Here is a 20,643-nt window from a genome sequence, read left to right as displayed (position 1 = left end):
GCGAGCAGAGTGCTGGTCTGCAGGTTTCCCTGGTTTGTCAGAAACCAGATTTCTGAGGCAGCATTAGCAGCAGCTATCAGCTGCCCTGGGATTTCTTTTCTGGAGTTTCTGGCTGGTCAGATGGATTTCCATGGGAATAGCAACAGCAATGACTGCACCTGTGGCCCCAAACCCACTCTCCAGCTGAGATCTCATGTCTTTGCTCCGCAGCATGGGGGCACCAGAGCTTCAGAAGAGCTCAAAAAAAAGTTGAACATCGGAAAATCAACACATAATTTCTAGCTTTATTTTCCCATTTACTTCTCCCTCAGCTGAAACACTTTGGTGGTGGTTTTCCAACTACAGGCTGAGAGAACATCACAGCAAGAAAATTGTGACCCTGTGCACCTGAAGTCTGGCAAACCTACTGTGGTTCAAAACAAGGCTTTGTAGAGGGAAATGACAAGATACAAGGCAGGCAGTCCTATTTCTGGTGCACATGTAGAGTGAGAAGCATTGGGAGGTCTACATGCAACAGGACTTAGCTGGCACATTCCAGCACTTATTTGGCAAGGTGTTGAGTGCCTTTAATCCATGCCCTTTAATGAGATTTGAGATCCCCTGCAACAAGCAGGATCAAGCCGTAAAAGCATGAAGACAAGGAGATTAAACTACAGATTAATAATTATACTGTATAAACAATCTGGGATAAAATAAAACTCTCTTACTCCATTGGAGACGGACATGTTTATGTATAAAGTGGGGAATCTATAAAGCACATTGATTACTATTTCAAATGAAACTAATCTAAAAGCATTACTAATTATTAACTAAAATATGTAATACAAATAGCGTGTTAGGAAACAATCAATACTTCCCAGCGCTTACAACCCCCTACAGCAATTTTTGTGCTAATAAGGAGACCAGACTACATGGCAAACTCTAGTGCTTGGCAGGGAGTTTGTCCTGTTTGTACATATAAAAGAGAACAGTCTGCGATGTAAAAACAAGCATACTTTTTTCTTCCTTCTTCCCCCTCAACTTCTGCCTACCCTAACTGTACCTAACCTATATTGCAGGCTGCATTAAAAAATAAATAATAATTTAAAAAATCACTCCACAAATCTTCTAACTACATCTATGTACTGTGTTTTTTGGACTGTCAGAAGAATGCAAATATTGCTACGCAGGACCAAATCCAGTCTTTTTAGACAAACTTGACCAAATAGTGACACAGCTTCATGGAAGGAAGAGACTTTTCCTCCTGGAATTTTCCACTGTCAGACTAAATGAAGATTTTGCCATTAGTACAATTCAAGTCTTATAGAAATAGGCTCAGTTAATTTATATCTATCAGAAGCCAAGATCAGGTAAGTGTATCTACAGATTTATGCCATTTCTTTAAGAATTTAAGCCCTAGTAAGACACAGTTTTGTTATATGCACAAAGGAATGTTAAAATGCTTTAAAAAATACGTGTTGCTTGATGAAATACAGGACAGTCACTACTTTGTTATGAATGACATGATGCTTTTCCATCACAGCATATTATGTTCCATTATAGTGTCTTAAATTAAAACAGACATGTATGTGCATATACTTGATATATATGTACATGTATATATATACATATGCATGCACATATATGCACAATGTTTATTAATATCTCTTAGGAAATACATATTATTGTCATTGCATGAGCCCAGCATGAGCTTTCCAAACATTAAAAAATTACATGATCTCTGTTAAAAGGGTCCTTGGGCCAGTCCTATCAATAGAGCTACCCAGACTCACATCAAGGAGGAAACACTCCTTTAACTCTGTACAAATTAGGTGGCTCACTATTATATGTATCCATTATTCCATGCATTTCCCACCTGAACTACATATGCACGCACATATTCTTCTCCACTGCATGTGGCAAGAATTTTTTCGAAAGGAGCATAAGCAAGAGGAGAAATTAAAATCGTGAAAAGGATGCTTGTGCAAATGTTTTTAGTAATAATAAAGGAGGAAAGAGATGTGTGCAAAAAGCTCTGAAACAGGACTAGTCCAGAGGCAATGATGAAAAGCTGAAGGGATGGGGGAGAGCCAGGAGCAACATCCACAAGGATACTAAAAATCACGTTATTATGGATGAGTGGAAAGGTCCAAGATAAAAGAAGGGAAAGGATCAGGCTTACCTCAGAGAGAGAGGAGGCTGAAGAGGCTGGGGGCTTACGGATCAAGAGTTACACAGAAGGAAAGGCGGAGGAGGGATGGCTGGAGAAGTGTCAAGGGAGAAGGGTCTGTATTAAGGGGGCAGGAGCCCAGTCCTGCCTCTACTGCCTCGAGATGGGCAGAGTGGCAGAGGTGAGAACAGGGAACGAATTGTGGGAAAGATTGGTTATTTTCCAGTGTTTTCAGTGAGCAAAAAGAAACTGAAGAAGCCAGAGATAAAGCCATTGCATACTACAGTGAGTATGTAAGGATGCTGGGAGGGAGTAGAAAAGAGTGGGCAGGCAGTAGAGGTTGCACTGCCCAGAACAGAGAGGGGAACGACTGCCAAGGAACTTGAAAGAGCAGTGAGAATGGAGGCGACACCAAGAAAAATGTTGCTGGAAATTGTCCTTTCCCCCACTGAGAGGTGTAATGATGTTTTTTCAATGGGAAGCAAGGGGAGGGAAAGTCGCAGGCACTCAGAGAAGCAAACAGGGAGAAGTGTCAGAGCGGAGAAGAGATGAGAGGGGGGAGGTAATTGCTGGTGAGAGGCTGAAGAGTGGGTGAGGACACAGTGCCAAGAGACAATAATCCAGCTGATTAGAGAATTAGGCACAAGAGATGTTAAGCGAACGGCAGAGAGCAGAAGAGGCTATGGAGGTGGCAGGAAGAGCCTGAGCTTAAAATAAAACTGTCAAGCAGTCCAAATGCACCAGTTGTATGTTTCCTTTCTGCCTGCCCCCTCTCTCCATCACATAGGTAGAGACTGACCACCTTAGAGGAGGGAACAAACAAATATTCAGCCACCCTCAAGCTGATCCTGGAGGAGCAACAGAACAGGGAAGAAGGGAAATAAAAGCTGTCTTACAACAGCTGTCCCTGGATAAAAAGGAGGTGTTTAGCACAGCTGTGTGGCTATATTTGATTTACGTGGGCTTCTTCATGCAAAACAGAGGCACAGCAGTGCTTTCTGAAGAAAGCATCATGGACAGAAGCTCCTGCACATTAGAAAGAGAGAAAGGAAACACTGGTGTCCCGGGCTATGCCAGGATGCACAAGGGAGCTGGGGATCCTGGCTCAGGCAGCCAGCACAAAGGTGCTTGCATCGCGCCATCCCCATGCAAGGCAGTGCTACACCCAGCGGCGTGAGGAGTGATGTACACAAAGCTCTAAGCGCTTTCTTAGCTGGCTTACTATTTGGAGTTTGAGCTCGACATCCCCTTGTAAAGAAAAGGCTTGCCTCGTGAGAAAAATGGCTACTAAGTACTGTAAAAATCCTGTTCTTTGTGATAAAGAAGTCCACTTCTAAATTAAGGAACAAAACACAGTAGCCCTGCTTGCACACTACACATTTTTCTAAATGTTCTTTTCTAGTAGCAAATAATTAATTTTGTGTTAGAGCCTGAAAAGTCCCAACTAGTTTTTGAACTTGCAGACAGCTGGAAAATGCCTGCTTAGGCTAGTGCACTCATCTTTGAGTAATTCCTAGTTGCTAATTACTCCTCCAGAAGCTGCGAACAGCTATTCTAACATTTTGATAACTAGGGAAGGATATCACATTGCTTTATCATGTATTTTGTGAATTAACAACAGCATGCTTGTGAAGCAATGGGATAAAAATCAGGTAGCTGAGAAAGATATTCAAGCTAATCGATTTGCACACAAAAAAATCTACAGTATGAAACGCCGTTTCTGAAACAAAGGACATGGCTGGGGAACAAAAACCAAAAGTGAAACCAGCGTTTGTTAGAAGTTGTCAGAGTAGATTCCTTCTCTTGGAGACAGATGAGAGGAGACTGAAGCCCAGGACCCCTTGCAAATGAGACTTGCTAGTACTCCACTAACCCACTACAACCAGAGCAATATTCCCCTCCACAACACAACAGACGTGATTCAAACTGGCAAGCCCTTGCACGTGAAAGCATGATGCTTTCCCCTGCTCAGCGAGGTTTCTGCAATATTCATCACAGCAGCCCAGAGGGAATTCCAGCTTGCGGTGTGCAGGAAGCTTGCTGGTGCTCCTGCACAGCAGGGCAGACCCCACCATGGCTGAAGGGGCACCAAAAGGCACCGAGAGGGTGCTATTGGAGGAATCCTCTTGAGATGGAGCTGCCGGCAGCGCAGGCATCCCATGCAGCCCTTGGGCCTGTGTGGGAAATGGGGGGAGGCAGCCTGGAGAGAAATAAAAGAGCTACCTTTATATATGTGCACGTATATTAACTGCAGCAAGCTCATGTAATAGGAACATCTGCTCTGAAAATGGCAAAGGCAAGTTATTATCAGGACGAATGTCCTTATGCAGCATCTCAGGGGAGGCTCTGGCCAACTTCAATCAAATGTCTTTTTCTTAGAATGCTGGTAAGCTGTGGTCATCAATCCTATTTAAGGGAAGGGAAAAAAGGCTTCGTATCACCACTTTCCCTCCTCACTCGACGCGACATAAAATACTAGCACATTAGCACAGGCAAAAGCAACGGAGCCTGGCTGATAATGGTCATGCTTACGTATTTATTAAGCAGCCCCAGGAAGGGGGCACCAGGTGCAGAAGACAACTATGCAGCTCGTTCATCGAATGCCTGCAGCAGCAGCTTCCTGCTTCTGAGAGGTTTCCTTGAAATCCCTCCACAAATGCTCTGCAACCAAAGTATAAAAGCAACCACTTGCCTTGCTCTGATTGCCCACTTGAACTTTTCAAGAAGATTGCATGCGTTTACCATCGATCTACTGTACTGTGTTGCCAACTGACTTGTGGTGGAAAGACTGCAAAACCGGCCTGCAGCACTTACACGATCCACACGCTGCATTGCCTCTATGCCTCAAAAGGCCATGTATGGAGATCTGGCAGTATCCCCATTTACCAGTGGGCTATGGGGGTACAGGCAAACCACCTCATTTAGGAGCTTGTGCTGCCACTGCCAGGACTGTAGGGAAAGAAGAGATGATTACCTTGACTTCTTGGCTAGTTGCCCAGATTGGTAAAATCAGTTAAAGGACAAGGTGATTTTCCTGATCGTTATGGCCTAGACAGGAGCTGGAATTTGGCCCAGGTTGGTTGTTCAAATGCTTCACTACTGGGTACTGCTATGGGGTTTAGCATTGCTGCTTCGTTATCCCTCTGTAGATTCGTCTTCTCTGTGCTGTGTATACATAAGCACAAACGGACCATGAGACTCACAATGAGCTCTTGTAATACCAGCTGTCAGCAGCCAACTCAGAGTCAGGAAAAACATGCTTCAGCAAGAGGTCGTGTCTATAAATATGGCAAAACTAATTATCCCAAGAAGGGTTCCCTTTCCTCTTAAAATTAGCAGTGTATACAGTCGGATATCTCAATGTAAACACATCACACTGAATTTCACCAGCTTCACGATCTAGCACTGTTGCACTGCTATGGAAGGAAAAGTATAATTCCTATATGAAGTCTCTACTATAACAGAGACTAAATCTGACATGTGAAAAGCTTTACTGTAGTGTTTTTAGGAGAGTGAAATGAGAGAGAAAAAGCATGAAGCTTAAAACCAGCAACACACCAAAGGTTACAAGAGAAGTGTCCCTGTGAGAAATGGAGAAGATAGTTGAAGCCCCTTCTGAGAACAAGGCAGTGGGCAAGCTCCAATGAAGAGTCCAGGAGAGAAAAGGGGCAGGTAGTTGTAAGAGAGGACAAGGGAGCCCATACTGTCCTGGGTTCGAGAACAGGACGGCTTTCCAGCAAAACTTTTCTGGGTAGTTTAAGTAATCATCTGTAAAACAGAAGGCAAGAAAGAGCCCCCAGGACTGGCCAGACCTGGGGACTGTGTAAGCCACGTACACAGAATACACAGAATTATATAGGTTGGAAAAGACCCTTAAGATCATTGAGTCCAACTGTAAACCTAACACTGCCAGTTCACCACTAAACCGCGTCCCTAAGCACCACATGTACATGTCTTTTAAATACCTCCAGGGATGGAGACTCCACCACTTCCCTGGACAGCCTGTTCCAATGCCTGAAAACCCTTTCAGGGAAGAAATTTTTCCTAATATCCAGTCTAAACCTCCCCTGGTGCAACTTGAGGCCATTTCCTCTTGTCCTATTGCTAGTAACTTAGGAGAAGAGACTGACACCCACGTCGCTACAACCTCCTTTCAGGTAGTTGTAGAGAGCAATAAGGTCTCCCCTCAGCCTCCTCTTCTCCAGGCTAAACAACCCCAGTTCCCTTAGCTGTTCCTCAGAAGACTTGCTTTCCAGACCCTTCACCAGCTTTGTTGCCCTTCTCTGGACACACTCCAGCACCTCAATGTCTTTCTTGTAGTGAGGGGCCCAAAATGGAACACAGCCTTTGAGGTGCGGCGTCACCAGTGCCGAGTACAGGGGCACGATCACCGCCCTGCTCCTGCTGGCCACACTATTCCTGATATAAGCCAGGATGCTGTTGGCCTTCTTGGCCGCCTGAGCACACTGCTGGATCATGTTCAGCCAGCTGTCAACCAACACCCCCAGGTCCTTCTCTGCCAGGCAGCTCTCCAGCCACTCCTCCCCAAGCCTGTAGCGTTGCATGGGGTTGTTGTGACCAAAGTGCAGGACCCAACACTGAGCCTTGTTAAACCTCATTCAACTAGCCTTGGCCCACTGCTCCAGCCTGTCCAGATCCCTCTGTAGAGCCTTCCTACCCTCAAGCAGATCAACACTCCTGCCCAGCTCGGTGCTTTCTGCAAACTTACTGAGGGTGCACTCAATCCTCTCATCCAGATCATGGATAAAGATATTCAACAGAACTGGCCCCAACACTGAGCCCTGAGGAACACTGCTTGTGACCGGCCACCAACTGCATTTAACTCTGTTCACCACAACTCTTTGGGCCTGGGCATACAGACGTCTTTTACCAAACTAAGAGTATGCCTGTCCAAGCCATCTACTCATCTACTAAGCGTGTCACCTTGTTATAGAAGGAGATCACGTTAATTAAGCAGGACCTGCCTTTCCTAAACCCTTGCTGACTGGGCCTGACCTCCTGGTTGTCCTGTATGTGCTGTGTGATGGCACTCAAGATGATCTGCTCCATAACCTTCCCTGGTACTGAGGTCAGACTGACAGGCTTGTAGCTCCCCGGATCCTCCTTCTGTCTCTTCTTGTAGATGGGCATGTAGATGGACATCTTGCAAGCCCGAAGAGGTCAGAAAAATCCTTGCTAGGGCATGCTATTGTTTTTTCTTTTCATTTTTTAACTCTTTTTTTTCTCTGATTTTGCTTCATTATTTCAGGTCTGATTTTCAGGAAATATTTCTTTAATCCTTACAGGTATCCTTAAATTTCATCTAGTTGCCAAGTTTTGCAGACAAAAGCAGAGTATTGTATTAGCTCAGGTATGAGGGCTGTCCCTCAAACTGGTGAATGGGACATCTCCTGCTGTGCCCAGTGGTGCTGCACAACTGAGCAGTAGCACAAACATAATGAGATGCATACACCCTCTTATTTAATGAAGGAGCCCCTACGAAAGAGGTGTCTTCCAGTGACGACTGCTAGACTGGAGAGCCCTTTAGTGTGCAATAGGGGGGTGGAAAGAAAGGCTGAATGAATCATGAGCGAGCAAAAAAGGCTGTGGTACACCCCCACACTTTTCCATTTCAGCTCTGTAAAGTTCAGCTACGTCCAAGTGATGCTACTGGAACCACTGCCCAGACAGAGAGAAGCGAGCAAGTCTGAATCAATCAGATTCTGTCTAAGAATTGAGCAAAATCCCACAGCACAACAGAGGATGGAAAAGTTGTCATTTACACAGGCATAACATAGAAAGGTGAGTCTGGCAACCTTATCCCGAGCAAAGGAATTATCCGGCAAGCTTCATCCAGCACAGTTGCTGGGAGAAAAGGTCAGGAAAAAAACAGCCAGATTTCTGAGCAGAAAATCCACTCATCTCCCAAACCCCTTCCATGTCCTTGGGTGCAAACGCACTGCAAGCTTCCACAGAGGGAGCCTGCCCTGGTGCCTCACGAGAGCAGAGGGGGGGCACATGAGGAGTGCCATAGGCCAATCTTTGTGGTAAAGGAGCAACTACCCCTTAACCAATGCAAAATGACAGCCTTAAATGCTCACGCAACGATGAAGCATGAGCAAAAGCCAAACAGGAGATGAATAGAAACACGCTCTCGCATCCAGAGCCATCTGTCCCTCTTTACTCGTTCTTGTTGTTTTAGAAATTGACCTACTGTTCCAAATCCCAGACTTTCAGAAATAGCACTGGTTGAACGTATTACCAGGAAAAACGATCAGCACCAGCTAACCAGTGTAACTGAGGAATTCTTTCCAGGAGGTGAGGCAGTCATGACAGAAGCTGGAAAACCAAAATCCCAGAGAGGGGGAAGTACGGGCCACTCAGATACATAGGCAACAAGCAGCAGGACCAACATCTGACAGCACAAGTGATGTTCTCTTCTGCCGAAAGCGAGAAATTTAACAAAGACCGTTCCTGTTTTCTGGTACAAACGACGCATTTCAGAGGACAACCAAACATCCTTCCCCTGCTATCCAGACTGGCCTCAGAGTAAAGGAGATCAGAAAACCCAGGAGATCCCTAAATCTATTATTGTACTAAATAAACAGCTCATATTCTCCCATGAACTGAAAATCCCTTCAACTACCCCAAACAATTACTGTCTCCCCACCCTGTACAAAGATAAATTTCCTCTCCAAAGTAATTTTTCATATCATAAGTAGGCCTGATAATGGCAACCCCGTTAATTTAATATCCTCAGAGACCTTTACCGCCTCTCCCTGTTGAGGTTTTCCACAAAGCACCCATCCTCATCATTTTTCAGTCTTTTGAGCCCTTAATTTCCTATTAGATTGGCAAGCCTTCATCAGCCTGAGTGGTTTTATTGTGTGCTTTAATGAGTGGTAAGTGAATAACCCCCTCACAAGGCTTTTGGGGGGATTTCCTCCCAGCACTGCCAAAGGAGCCACGACTTGCCATGTGTTCTCCCCCACCTTGGCGCTCCCTCTCCCTCTGAAATGGGGAAAAAGGAAAACTAGGAAATGTAACAGATGGTCTGAAATCCTCTTCCTGTGAAAACCATTGCTACGTCCGCTAGCTTAGGCAATATTTCAAATATTTCCACATGTGCCAACAGCGGTATCCATGACTAGGGAAGATGAGGAGACTGCTTGTGAAACTCCCCCATAGACACACTGTTTGCAACAGCCTAGTCTCCTTGTTGAAGGCTCTCTTCCCTACTCTGAATCCAATGAGAAAACTAATCTTTTCCAGATTTAAAGCTGACAGGTGGTACATGCATAATTAAAGATGACCTAACAGAGAATGCTCTCATTTCTGGCATATTATCAGACACTTAAGCAAAGCAATTATCAGTAGGCAATCTTTTCTGTCAACAGAGATTGAGTGAAACATTTTGCCAGTCAGGAAGATATTGTAACGATGATACATATGTATTTGCAAATACTCCGGCAATATAACATAGACTTAAATCTCTCTTTATCTCAGAGAAATGTCTTCATCACTTATGGATGACTACAGTAATATCTTCTCATGTTTCTGTGTTACCCTATGCTATTTCCATGTACATACTACATAGACTCCACCTTGCTCCTACTCCTGTCAAACTCTTCCTTCAACCCATCTGCACACCCTACAAGTCCTGCCATTCCTCCCCACCTACTCCTACTGTCCTTTCTAGCTCCCGCACCCCTCACACCAGCACTAGCTGGTAAATGGTTCATCTGTGCTCCAGGAAACCTTGTCCTCCTGATTTTTTTTTGTTCTCCCCCCAAAGCAAGCAAAACCCCAGAAAACTTGTCCTCCCTCTTTCTTACTCAAAAGCAAAGAAAATCCAACTCCTCCAACAAAACCCAACCAAGCCTCCCCCAAACACCTTCTTCTTTACCTGCAGGTAGCAGCCACCTGCAGCATGTCGCATGTTGGGCACTACGATGCTCTCTTTTTCTCCTTGTTACAGCTCTTGAGACATGAACACCCGTGGGGAGGAATGATGGACCTCATATGTCACGACAGACTGTGCCTGTTGTGAACAACCATGTCTTACTCGCTCATTGTGGCGCACAAGCTGAACACCTTTCCCCTAGGAGCTGTGAAGGTGGAAGAGGTGAGTGGCCTTGCTCTCCCCAGCTTATAGAGGGGGCAAGCACAAGTGAAGATTGGTTGGGAATTTTATGTGGAATCAACCCAAAAGTCTATGCTAGAACTAGGAACATCTTCCCCGCTTTTTGGTTGAACAAGCAGATGGCACTGCCTCCCAAAATAGCAATGTCACCCATGCAGTTTGAAAGAGGCAGAAACTTTTTAACCTAAACTCTTAAAATGTTTCCTTCAAGCAGTGCTTTGCAATGAATCCAGAAAGCGTTGTGTCTCTCTTTTTTTTTTTTTTTTTCCCCTCCTAAGAAGAGATTTTTAAAAAAGGATCTTTTGGGGAAGAAAAAAGGGAAACCAAAAAATAATTAGGAAAAGGAAAGCCTAAAAAGGTGAGTGGTTTTCTTAATTTTGGGGAAATTAGGATTGTAAGAAGTATTATAAACCGCAATTACACACACATACACACGCGCGCGCACACGACTGCACACTACCTTATGAAAGAGCTGCACTTAGGGTACAAAATTGCTTTAATATTACAGTAAGACAAGTGTTTTATAAAAAATGGCTTATGATAATGGATTTTCAAAGCAGAAGTAAAGCTGCTTTTCCCTGAGAATAGGGCTTTAGAGAAGGGAAACTTCACAATGCCAGTGGTGTGCGTTTAGCTGCATTTCACAAGATCTCTCATTATTTAAATTCCAATGTATTTATGTCATACATGGATAAACGATCTTATTGTTCAGAACATGTCTTTATATGAACATCTCTGCTGCTAGAACTAGCATTATTTTGCCTTTTTTTCCCCCCTCTTCTTACCAAGTCAGAACAAAAGTCTCTTTTACTGCAGTTTTGGGAACTTCATACAAATGGCAGTTTTTACACATCAATCGTCAGTTTAATAACACTAATGATAAGAGGGGAATTAACGGTAATGGGCTGACTTCTTGGCAAGCAAATCAGAGTTTATAGAGAAGTTTCTGCTATGTCAAACTTTATAGCCCTGTGTTATCAAAAGCCCTGGCAGTGAGAATTAAGATTAAACCATTGACTCATGAGCAAGCTGGGCTTACTGAACCACAACTTCCCCGCACAAAGATTGATTATTTAGAAATCCATTGTACAAGATAGGAAGAGATAGTGATAGTCTTCTGGGACAGCAGGGAGCCGTTTACACAACAAAATACATTTGCCAGGGCATACAGATCTGACTGAGCAAGCTCAATATCTCTCTCAGTTAAAGCAATACTGGTTAGTCTCTCGGTCTTCCCTAAGGCATAGAGTTTGGTCTTTCCTTCTCCTGCTCTACCCCGCTCTTGCAATCACAGTACTTTGCAGCATTCAAAGTTCAGTCTCACATCCATCGCTCCCGTGAGTGACCCTGGTGACTTCACAGGTGCTGGTTATAGGCGTTCGTGCCGCAGGACCAGCGTGGGAAGAGGAAAACAGCATCATATGGATAGCTAGGGCAGCGAGAACAAACGGGTCTTCTGTGGATTGATGGATGACTACAAAGAGCCACATTTTGAAAATGTGGCTCCATCATGACCACAGGAATGACACTGAATATAAGAAAAAGCATTTTCTTTCCCAACATGAAAAAAAACAAAAAAAAAGAAAAAGAAAAAAAAAAGATGCGTTAAAATGCCAGCTTTTGACATGAAATACCACAGGAGAAGTGAGCGATGGCAGATTTTTAATACTACTACAAACAAGCACTGAAGCAGGCAAAGTGGTTTCCCATGGCAATGATGGTCTAAGGGCAACCTTTACATCTCTTACATCTTAACTCCCCTTTTTATCCAGACAGACACAGTCCTGTACCCTGGGCCACTCCAGGCCAGTTCTAATGTGGGAAGTATAGATACAAATTACATTTTGCTTCCTCCCACTCACCTTTGGCTATGATCAGGACCCGCTAATAAATTGCTCTACTGTTGAAACCCATCCCATTCAGGGCATCTTCTTTTCCATGGATGCCTCACTGTTTTTTTCACACTGCCTGTAGGTTTGATGCTATGGTTTCCAGCTACGAGGAGGATGGGCCATTTCTGTGGAAGCATTTGAACCACAGCCTTTCCAGAGTCAGTAACGTTCAGTTTGGCCATATTTCCTGGTTAATGCCCCCACAACTTGAAACAGTATTTCCAGGTAAAGAAGCCTACGCTAAGGACTGCTAATTCAACTGTGCTGCATGTCCATCCCCCTGCCATGTGTGGGCTTTGCTGAGAATCAAGTTTTGGAAGAGGAGAAACGAAGCCTGCTCCCTTATCATTATTTAGAGCACGCACTTTCACTGAGGCTTTTCATGAGTAGGCAAGTGGAAAAATATGTTTTTAAGCAGTACAAACTCTGCTGAAGTTTTACAAGAAGCCCCAAGGCAGGCAGGGCTTATTATGCGCCACAGGAATGAAACATAGCATCTTTGGGAAGAAGCCGTTTTATCGTCAGGCGGCAGTTTGGGAGAACTGTGGGAGCTGGGCTGTCTCACCCACGAGCAAACTAAGAAATGACAGGAGCTTGTAGGTGTTGTCTGCGTCTAAGGTCAGAGACAGAGAAGCAGTTAAGCCCCATCTCTGAGGTACTGCCCCTCTGAGGGTGGATGTAATAAGTCATTACAGAGAAAAAAAGGTGAGAAATAACTTTTCTACTCAACATTCTCACTGTGTCTGGGGGAATCAAGGCGGCGTCAGCAGTAGGTATGGGCGGGCAACGAGCAAACAGTATGAGGAACACATATGTATGATGTACCAGCACATGCATGCTAAAAGGGATGAAGTCTCTGGATTTTTCCTGTGCTGCCACCATAACATCATGCTCCTAGCTGCCCACATCATGGACCTTGCCATGCTGTCTGAGTGCCTCTAAATGAGACCATAAAGTTTGTGTTCCGTGGTCTGCTGCTGCTCACCACAGTCCAGCTCCAGACACTGCTAGTGAGAATGGTAACAACCTTCCTCTCCACAAAAACCAATGCTAGATTTACCCCATAACCAAAATCCAGCAAGTCCTCAGCCAAATGAAGCAATGCATAAAGATCACTGCTTGAGCTGGGAACTCACAAGTCTGAAGGAGTCCCAATTCCTACTGAAAAAATGGAAGCTGTGCATGCTCAACCTTTTGCTGCAGGCTGGTATCTGCTCTGAACACCATCTCAAAAAGTACTATTGCTTCATCAATACATTTGTAATTCAACCAAAAAAAGATTTAAAAAGCTTCTGAAGAGCTTTGCATGGTAAACATCAGAAAAACATCGCTCTCCAACCCTGCAGCCAGTTGTTCTATAATATCTTCTGCTTTGTGCTGACAACCTTTTTTCCCTCCAATCATTCAGACACAATGCCTTCAGGTCTGTCTAAGTAATGTAATTTACTGGAGTGGAATTCCCTTGATACCTTCTGCAGCACTCAGTGACAGTATCATTTATACTCTACACTGTCATGCCATGACACTGATACATTGGCTTTCATCCCTCATTCAGCGCAGAGGGTGCAATTTCACCTTCCATTGTGCCCTTTTGCAGACTGCGCGTACAAATTCCCTCCATTCATTCCTAATTACAAACCTCTGCTGAAATACTCTCATTAGATTTATATTTCTCACTCCAAAGTGTCAATCTTATTTGAAAATTCCAATTTTCCAGAAGATTCATCCATTAGCAGCAACCTCCAAAGCATTCCTTAACCGAGTGCATTAAAAGTGAAACTGGCAGAGCAGAGACGCACTTAAAATACACCATTACAGCAAATCTCCAATGCTAATGTTTTTGCATTATTTGAGCAATGCAATAAGGAGCCTGTGACTGGCCAGCTCTGTTCCTCCAGCAAGCGACAGGCGTAAGCCGGCAGTCAACTGCTATGCCTGGCTCTGCTCCCATCGTGAGGCTGCACCACATCCCTAACCATCCGCTGGTCCCCCCAGGTGCGTGGGAGGTACCGGGATCTGCCGCCGCCATCTCACAGGACCTCCCGTACATCACAGGGAGCAGCGACAGCCGAGGTGGCTGTTTAAAGGACTCCAGAAACTGAGAGTCACAAAGAGAGTTTATGACAACTGTAAAGATGCCTGAGTACAGCTTGTTTGCTGTGGGAAAGTTAAAAAAAACCAAGCTGGGGGTTTCCCGAGGTAACAGATCTTCTGCTATGCAACCTGACAGGTTGTTAGGGCTCTTCAGCTGAAAATCTTAACCGCATTGCTTCGGTGACTTATACTAACTCTAATTTAGTGGCCACATGCAGGACTGTTCTGTCTGGACCGCGTACAGAAAACATTACTGCACAGACTCCACAGAGCAGCCCTGCAAGTGGTTAAAAGAATCAAAAAGAGATCCGTCTGCCTCTTCAAGAGAAAGGTAAACACCTTAAAAACCTCATCACCATACAAGGGAAAAAATGAAGAGCCCGGGCAGCATGTACTGATAGTTGCACAACGCGTCCTATGTGCCATCTCTAAAAATAGCCCGTACGGCGATACCCCTGGAAAAGACCAGCGTGTCTCATCCAGCTGGAAAGTGTGGCAGCAGCGAGCGGCGCGTGAGTGCCGTCGCTGCATGACGCACTCTCTTCTGCCGTTATCTTCAAAGCCATCGGATTTGAACTCATCTGCATCGGGCGCAGCAGTAGAAAGCAGGGTGGGGGGGGGGGGTGGTGGTAGGAGAAAAAACCTACCTCTACATCTGTAGCGAAAAGGGAAAATTCCACAGAAAAAATGACAACAAACGTTTACGCTGCTTGTCAGCATCTGGTCACCTACAGGACTGAGACATGCAGGTGATTTTAACAGATGTAATTCCCTGCAGCAACCACCGCCATCGAAACTAATCATTGCTGAAGTTTTGCCTGTTCCCACCTGAAATATTTAAAACCTTGGTTACTGCATTAGGTCTCTTGTCTTTCATACTTTGTATCAAGGCAGGAGCCGGTCCAAGGGGCGCGCACAGATGTAAAAGCAGAAACACGCATTTCAGCAAAAAGGCGAAAGTAAGGCAGCAACGACAGGCAGCGAGCTCTCCTAAGAAGAGGGGGAGGGTTACACCAAGCTAATTTAAAGGGATTTCATATTGCATAATAAAAGACTCACCGCCAACAGCATGGCTATTCCATGGAACAAGCGTGTGTGCCTCTAAGTGCCCCTAGCTCCCCACATCCTCTGTGCCACGCGGCGTTACTCAGAGCGAAAACCTATTGTCTTACGCAGCCCGATTCTGAAGACCAACACTTCTGCTACCCTGCCAAGCCCTGAAAACCTGGAAAGGTCATGAAGCAACAAGAAAGCAGTGATAATCAAGCTGCCATGCAGCAGAAAGCAAGTATTCAGCCTCTACCTTTGGTTCTGCAGCTCTTGGACAGATGCTCTCTCTACTCATCCATCGCAAGAATGACATCAAACCGAGAAGCTTGACATGCACAGGCACACTCATTCTCTGGAAATGCCACGGCTACTTAACGAGCGAAGCTGGGACAGCACCAAACCTTACACCATGAAGTTACGAATTTCCCTGCATACGCTGACAACATCCCTCTCTAATGTTTCTTTTGGCCACGAGCTAACATATCAATTAATGTGGTCAGAACAGATTTAGTAGCTCAAGATATTGCAACTAATTTAGCATATTCCTAAGCGGTACAACTACCTGGAAAAACTACCGACTTGCATATTTCAATACCGTCACCCTAAAAACCAAACCAAAAGGATTTTATATGCCAAAAGTTAACCCTGAGAATTTGTTTCTTGATGCTCAGCAGATTTGTATATATTTCCTTTTTTTTTTTTCTTTTTCTTTGCCAGAAGATGAAGTTCTGGATCAACAGTTCAAGTTACACCAGTGAAGTTTTGGAGGGCTGCTTTTAAAGATCTTTCAGTCCTCTCCAAAGTTTCTTTTTCCAGAGAACAGAACAATTCTGCTTCCAAAATTCTTTCATCACCACCTTTTACTTATGCACTGAGCCTAACTCCTTATTTTTTTTAAATAAGAAGTTGATGAATTAACATAGCTAGACCACACTACAAGTAAACTCTGACTCTCATTCCAACACAGACCATTTACAAGCATTTAACCCTGGGACTCACCAGACAGAGCTGAAGTTGCAGGCAAGCCAGTCATCAGAGCTAAGAGAAGGATTATGGCTTGCTCTACAAATTCTGAACCATTTGAATCTTATTTTTAGTTGTACACAAAGGGCAATAAATGGAAAATCTTATTGTAACCACGGCTTTTTCATGGCCACCCACACTTCCAACACCTACAGCAAAAGTATATAAATGCAAAAACCCCAGAACTCATGGCTCATCTGAACAAGGGATGCAAACTAGCTAACTGCTGTTACTTTTTTTCCAGTTTGTATTTCAAGTGCCATTATATTCTGTTAAACATCGAGGACAGCTATTCACATGCAGTGCATATCTACTGTCTGGGATCCTGCTAGATTTTCATACAGTTAATTAATTGTTTTCTCTCAGTTACCTGGTTAAGTCCTTTTCTAAGTTAGCTGACCACTGACTGATTTTCAGATTATGAAATGGAGGAGATGCCTCTCCCTAGCTCTCAGTTTCTCCCCCCACTGCCCAAACCACCGAGGTACAAGGAGTTAATGCTTCACTTACCTGTGAGAAATTATGCCGAACACTCTACCCAGAAACCAGCAATTAAAAAAAAATCCCTTTACACTCATAATAGTAGAAGAACTTCAAACAAATTGCTGTCAAGGATGATTTCATTGTGTTTAAATCCACTTTACTTCAAGTTGCTTTGCAAATTACTCTTTAATTTTATACCTAAAACTTCCATGTCTACTACAATGCCAGTTTACCCTCCTGTCTGTCCTATGCCTGATTCTTTCCATTTACAGAAAGCAACACAAGCATGAACCTAATTAGCATCTGAAAACCTGCAGAACGCTAACCCAATTAGCTGAGTAAAAAGAAATAAAAATAGTCGAAAAAAGGTCTGTCTTAAGACCAGACTCAACAAGAGTATAGGTGATGCCACGTCTGGGGATGGGGAAAAAAGAATGAACAATCTCATCTTGTGAATTACCTTGCCGTCTTTGAAAATGCAAGTTATAGCCAGAAAAGCATCCACTACAACACTTTTACTTCTCAACTTACGCGAATCGTAACAGGAAACACGTCCCGTAAGCTAGCAATCAATGTTTAACAAAATAATCTAAGACAAAGTGCCAGCTCTGGAGAAATGTACCTTTACCTGCACTTGCTCATTAATTGTCCGCTAGACCCAACAGCCCATTGCCTTGCCGCAGCCCCCGGCAAGCGGAGCGCAGAGCCGGTCGCTCTCAATGCACGCCGTTGAAATCAGGTGTGTGCTTTTCTGGTGAGGATTTAGGTCGTAGGACCTGTGTGCTGAACGCTGCAGAAGCGCGGGTATCTAAGTATTATGAAAATAAATGGGTCATACACCACTGAGCTAACAACCACACCACCCCCAAGCCGGGCGTTGAATGACTGTACAGGGCTCTGCCAGAGGGAGAGGATAGGGTGAACCAGCAGTGAAAACAAAACTGGTGCGGTGAGATGGATTTTACTTTTCACTGGTTTGGGTTACAGAGAAAGTTGATCTCACCGTCACCATCTCTCAGTCTTTTCTTTAAAAAAGAATAATAAATCAACGCACGGGCAGGTAAGCCATCCTGTGGGAGTCGGGCTGGCACCTCGCCCCGCCCCAGTAAGGGGAAGTGCCACCAGCCCCTGTCGGAGGTCGGCTGTGACTCAGTCCCTCGGGCTGACACACACACGCATGCACCCGGGCTGTCACCTGCTGCAGCGAAAAAATAAAAGTTCTCGCCACGACACGGCAGCCACGTGGGAAACGCCGAGTAAACAGATCAATGACACCACGCGCCCACGCGGCCTGTTGCGCTGCCGGAGTGATGAACAAACAAACCTGTGGTCAATGGCAGCAAAGGGGAGAGGCGTCAGAATAATTTGATTTCGTACCGCGTGCTATACTGCAACAACCACTACCGTCCTCCTTTGTCAAACCAGCCAAACACAGCTAAACGCAAGCAGGATGCTCCTCCTGGCCGTACGGCCCGCAGCCACTGCGTGTCCCTGGATGGGGATGCCTCCGGCACGGGGCTCGTGGCCAGCGTCATCCGGAGAGGGACGCCGTCTCACCACCCACACACGACTGCACGCGCAGTCGCTGTGCATGAAGCTACACCAGTGCTTTTCAGAGCGTACTGAAAATATTTGTCCAGATATATATTTTGCTTTTTATAAAATTATATATTAATAGATACAACTATTTTCATGTATTTATTTATATACATACACATATACAAAAATAAAAATCATACTTAATCAACCAATATATTTGCAGCAGTTACCAAAGCCATCTCCAGCCGCACAGGCTGGGGCTGCAGCCTGCCTCAGGTACAGAGACACTGATGGTGCTGAGGAGCACCTGATCACACCGAGGGACCAATGCAGTGCCAGCAGTGGTCAATGGCTTTATGTCTTCTCAACAGCAGGGGCAGCAGGAATAACTGGATTAATTAGCGGGAAGGATTTCCCCTAGTTTGCAGGAAAATGCTTTTTGGCCGTTGCGAGCGCAACTCCTGGGACAGGATGTCACAGGAGGTTGTGAAGCTACTCAGGGCAGGAGATGCTCCATGCAGTGGTGCACAAGGTGCAGAGCCCTGCTTTGCTAGTACCATAAAATGGGTAAGAAAATGCTTTCTCCACCACAAAACTGGCACTCCAACAGGAAAACGTACCAGAAGAATTATGAAATCCAGATATAGCCACACCTTGCATCAAAATCCTGTACGATAAACCCACCCGTGTCCTCAGCTACAGCCACGGCACTTGGGAATTGGGTTTGGTACTGAGAGTTAGGAGTGTTTGGTAAGGCAATGTTCAAAGGCATGTGACTTCACCTCCAGAAATCTGATTTCCTGCTTAATCCAATCAAATTACCTGACCTTTCATTGCAGATTTAAAAAAAAGATATGTTTTTCCCAGGCTGCAGTGGTAGGCGGGTGACAGACGTTCAATCACCAAAATCTGCATTTTAAAATTTTACATTATTTACATCTGCCTACAGATGGCATAAGGACAGATTTCAAGAAATCTTATTTTTAAAATGTTGAAATATTCTGAAGAAATCATACCTAGCAAATATGAAATTTGTGTGCAGAGATTTCTGAGTTTTGGGTTGTCTTTTTTGTCCATGAACAAAGCACTTAAAGGCCATTGTTGGATCCTCAACACTGCATAAGCAGTGCAAATTAGGACAATTTATAGGACCCAGAATGCCCTTGGTTAGGATGTTATTTTTGCCTCTTTTGCAGGAAAAGACACAGGGGTAAACCAAAGCGAGAAACATGAGCAGAGCATGGAAATGGCTAGGAATCACCACCCATCTCCGCTGGGATGCCAGTTGCCCTGCCCCAGCATCTGCTCCAAGGCTCGGCCATGTCCCCAGCGTCCGAGCAAAGCCCCATTTGTACACTGCCATTAGCGATCATTCAGGATAACAAACTGTGAGCCGCTCAGCAAAGAGCACAGTTTCTCCCTAATTCCTGTACTCCCTCATTATAATATACACGGTCTAACCTGCCTGTGATTAATTCCCAGGGGGTCTGGGTAAATGTTGTTGTTTTTTTTTTTTTTTTTTAATCTTGACACATGCTCTGTAACAGGGTTTTGCAATCTGCTCCATCAGAACAAGTTAGACACCTTATGCTTTCAATTCAAACATCAATACATACTATTTTTACGGATATCACATCAATCAGCATCCTAGCAGTATTATACAAACTAAATAATAAATGGAAGGAGGGGGAAGGTGTACTTGCTTACTAAACACACTACAACCTGGAAAAGCAAGAAGAATACAGCTGTTACAGCTGGATCAACCTTGTGCGACTGCTCTTGCCAACAGGGCTAATTAACGAGGGAAAGTTCACTTCTTTCTATGGGAATTGCAATAACAAGGTAATTGTTACAAGCAGAATTTGTTGTCAGAAAAAGCCAGACAGCAGGAAACACTGAGAAATTAAGTTAGCAACCAGCAGCTTGCCCTCACATCTACCTCTGGTGGCTCAGATCTCCATGCACAACAGGTGCAATCCCCACCAACAACCTGTGAGGCAACACACATGGTTTCCTGAATTTAGACCACAGGCCATGTTTTAGAAGTCTGGCACATCTTGAGCACCATAGTAAAAACAAAAAAAAGAAAAGCACATATTTTTTGACAGCTCCTATATTCTTACATTGGTATTTAAGTTTATTTGCTGGTCAGACATTATTTTAACGATGGAAACAGGGACTTTGGATTATCAAACTTCTATACACTTCTTGAAATTAGAGGGTTTTTTTCCTCCATTTATGTCCATTCAGTTTCTGGCTCCTTTTTCAAG

General features: G+C 44.4%; 1 protein-coding gene and 1 long non-coding RNA gene across 7 annotated transcripts in view; one reads left to right on the top strand and one right to left on the bottom strand.

The window, feature by feature from the left end:
- The window catches only part of BACH2 (BTB domain and CNC homolog 2), a 196,238-nt gene that overhangs the window by 68,687 nt on the left and 106,908 nt on the right, over nt 1-20,643 (bottom strand). The window lies entirely within an intron of this gene.
- LOC135312632 (uncharacterized) lies at nt 1,197-20,012 on the top strand. Of its 2 annotated transcripts, none has more exons than XR_010372264.1 (3): nt 1,197-1,349; nt 10,128-10,274; nt 19,570-20,012. It is a non-coding gene; the product is annotated as an uncharacterized LOC135312632 (long non-coding RNA). The 2 variants fall into 2 exon arrangements; XR_010372263.1 differs by lacking the exon at nt 19,570-20,012 and adding an exon at nt 14,180-14,871.

The sequence above is a fragment of the Phalacrocorax carbo genome, chromosome 3 (genome assembly GCF_963921805.1).
Source record: "Phalacrocorax carbo chromosome 3, bPhaCar2.1, whole genome shotgun sequence".
NCBI classification, from domain to species: Eukaryota; Metazoa; Chordata; class Aves; order Suliformes; family Phalacrocoracidae; genus Phalacrocorax; species Phalacrocorax carbo.
Note: the sequence above shows the minus strand (reverse complement) of the source record. Positions and strands in the feature narration are given on the sequence as shown.